Below are 3495 nucleotides of genomic sequence, written 5' to 3' on the forward strand. Positions count from 1 at the left end.
ATTTTGTGTGCACGATTACTCAAAATTGAACCGTCCAATTTCTTTCAAATTTGACACAGTCAGAGGTCATCTTAATAAGACGTGACAGGAACATTTTCAAGTTCATCAAAATATCGTGACGTCATCCAGGCGCCATTTTGTGAAGTACTCTGAAAATCAACTCATGATCATATCTTCATAACCGTAAATCATTTCTCATTCATATTTATAACGATTAAGGTCAATATCCGTCCGGTTAACTTGAGGTCAATAAACGCGCGCGTACGCGTACGTTCGTACGTTGGTGCGCGTAAAAATAAAAAATGCTCATAATCACTTTTTAATCCAATTAGAGTACGTTTTAGGCCATTTCAAGCATTTCGAAAATTTTGCGTGCGCACAGCTTTGCGCGCGTATAAATTTGCGCGCACGTTTTTGTTCGTAATGATCGAACGCAAATTAAAATCGTCATTTTTTGTCTATCATAGTATTGCCCATTTTTTTCCGAACAATTTGATACCATGTTTATCTCTTTATGACCATTAATAACGAAATGAGCGTCCGTTTAAGGTAAATGTCTGTGCGTGCGAGCTCTTGTAATACATAGCATATATGGTCAAAACATGCCTATACGGAATAAATTATAGCTCTTTAGGATGCAAGTTGACCCCACAATTTTTTGCGTGTCAAACTCGTGAGAAATAATCGAGCCAGTTGTAAATAACATCGCGCACCAGCTGCTGGTGACAATGACAATGTATATTACGCGTATAACAAAATGCGCACCATGCACGAACTCTATTGTGACGTCACAATCAGACCCTTGGCACACTGTTTGCAGTGTATCGAAAATTCGTCAAGCACTGGATGCACAGTGCTTGTTTGACGATGTTTTTGCAACTTCTAATGCTAGGAAATCCTGTGGAGTGTAGGCATATTTACCTAATTTACATAATTTATAAGATAGTAATTTATAATTGATAAGATAGTATAAGATAGTAAGAGTTTCTTGTTTGCTCTAGATGTCTGATGTGGTTAATAATAGTAATATTTACTGCCTAATTCAGGGCAATACGACTTGCCATATATCATCCTCACCTTAGGTTCGGGCGATATACGTCGTATTGCCCAGAAGGCAGTCAATATTACTTAATTATGCATCATCATGATAATTGCTCAATATTTCGTTCATCAGTTCAGCTCATCAGTTTAGTTCAGTTCATCATTTCATCCGTTTAGCTCATCAATTCAGTTTATTTTACATCAGTTCAATTTATCAGTTCATCAGTTTATCAGTACTTCATTCATCAATTCATATCTTAATACTATAAATACATCACTTTACATTAACAAAATTTCATGGGGCAATTAAATTGAAGATGAGCATGATCATAAGAATTGAAGACAGACCACCTAATTCGTCCCCATGACGAATTAAATTTCTAGTTTATTCTTTATTTTTATTTCTTCCCGTTTTTTGTTTATCGTTTAACTCAAGATCGGTTGTGTTAATTTCTTTCAATTTTGACACAGTCATAGGTCTTTGTCATGAGACGTGACAGGAACATTTTCAAGGTCATCAGGTTATCGTGACGTCATCCAGGCGCCATTTTGTAAAATCACGTTATCCATCATATCTCCATGATGCATTAGCAAAGGTCATTCATATTCATATCACATATACTTCAGGTCAAGGGTCAACAGGTCATGTCATCAAAGGTTACATAAAGGTCATGACGCGCGCGTACGCGTGCGTCAAAATTTAAAAATGCTCAAAATTACTTAACTATTAAAGGAGAGTACGAATCAGGTCATTTTAAGCATTTCAAAATTTTCCCTCCCTACGTGTCAACGCGCGCGTTGCGCGCGCTCACAACGCGCGGAAAAGGTCAAATTCATTTTTTTTTACATGATTTAGATTCCTCTTACCGTAAATGACAATTTACATTAATTTCAGTCACTCTTGACCTTTCATAAGGCCGTGAGCGCGCGTCAAAGTTCAAAATCCGCGCGGGCTGCTATGGGCAATATAATGCAAATTTGATCAAAAACATCCCATTTAAAAAATCAAAATAGCTCTTCAGATAGTCAATTGACCCCAACTTTTATATCATGGTTGGAAAAAGCATGAGTCGGAGATATGATTTCATGTGTCATTTGACCCTCAATTAACTCATGACGTCATCATAATGGCCTCCAAACTCAAAATTTCAATTTACATATTATGACGTCAGCATATTTTTGTAAAATTGATTGTATCTCTGTAAATATTGATCAATTTTCTTTCAAATTTTGATATGTTCTACCTCAGTATATTCTCTACAAATGCAGTATACATGATATTTCATTTTGACAATGGTATTATGGCGTATTTTTGCGATTAAAGGAGGCATGTCAATTTTTCACATTTTGCGTGTATTCTCTACGGGACATGACTTTTTCTCAAAACTGGATCTACATTCTCGTCTTTCGCGAGCAATATCTCCGCCGTTTTACCTTTGTTTACGCTGAGCTTTGAGTATGTTGTAGCTGAGACAATAAGCTATCACAAGTGTGCCCTTTATTTTTCGATCAGATGCCGGGATCATGCTCATATTTCACTTACAAAGTGGGATTTGATAATTCCATTTTCCGTTTACGTGTAATCTCTATGGGAAATGTTTTGGTATATCGGTAACGCACTTGACTTCCGACCTCGAGGTCCCGGGTTCGAGTCCGGGCGTCTCCAACAATTTTTTTTCTTCACTTTTTTTTCTTTTTGACCTTTCACTCTACCATCTCCTTTGAATATTAAAACACGTACAATCGCAAATAATGTAATAAACAACCATATTTACTTTATTATTACCCTATTATCACTAGATCCATTACTTTTGGCGTGTAATCCTTATGGGAGATGACTTTTTCTCAAATCTGGATTCTACATTCTTGTCTTTTGCGAGCAATATCGCCGTTATTTCGGCTTGGTTTTTGTTGATTTTTGAGTATGTTGTAGCTGAGACTATACGCTATCTAAATGTTTTCTAATTTTGTTCAGTCTAATGTCATCGTGGTCTGTTGATGATAATCATCAACATCATCATCATCATCATCATCATCGTCATTACCATTACTATCAAGATCATCATGATGATCATCATTGTTTACATGTCTATATAACTTCTCCCTTTCTCAATATAGTAAATATTATAATCTCTCATAAGACTTGAAGACAGACCACCTAATTCGTCCCCATGACGAATTAAATTTCTAGTTAGGTGGTCTGTCAACGACAGATCACCTATTGTTTTCGTCAGAATTTTCTTTATTTATTATTCTTTATTTTTATTTCTTCCCGTTTTTTGTTTATCGTTTAACTCAAGATCGGTTGTGTTAATTTCTTTCAATTTTGACACAGTCATAGGTCTTTGTCATGAGACGTTACAGGAACATTTTCAAGGTCATCAGGTTATCGTGACGTCATCCAGGCGCCATTTTGTGAAATCACGTTATCCATCATATCTCCATGATGCATTA

Source organism: Strongylocentrotus purpuratus, unplaced genomic scaffold, assembly GCF_000002235.5.
Source record: "Strongylocentrotus purpuratus isolate Spur 01 unplaced genomic scaffold, Spur_5.0 spur5_scaffold_20, whole genome shotgun sequence".
In the NCBI taxonomy this organism is placed as follows: Eukaryota; Metazoa; Echinodermata; class Echinoidea; order Camarodonta; family Strongylocentrotidae; genus Strongylocentrotus; species Strongylocentrotus purpuratus.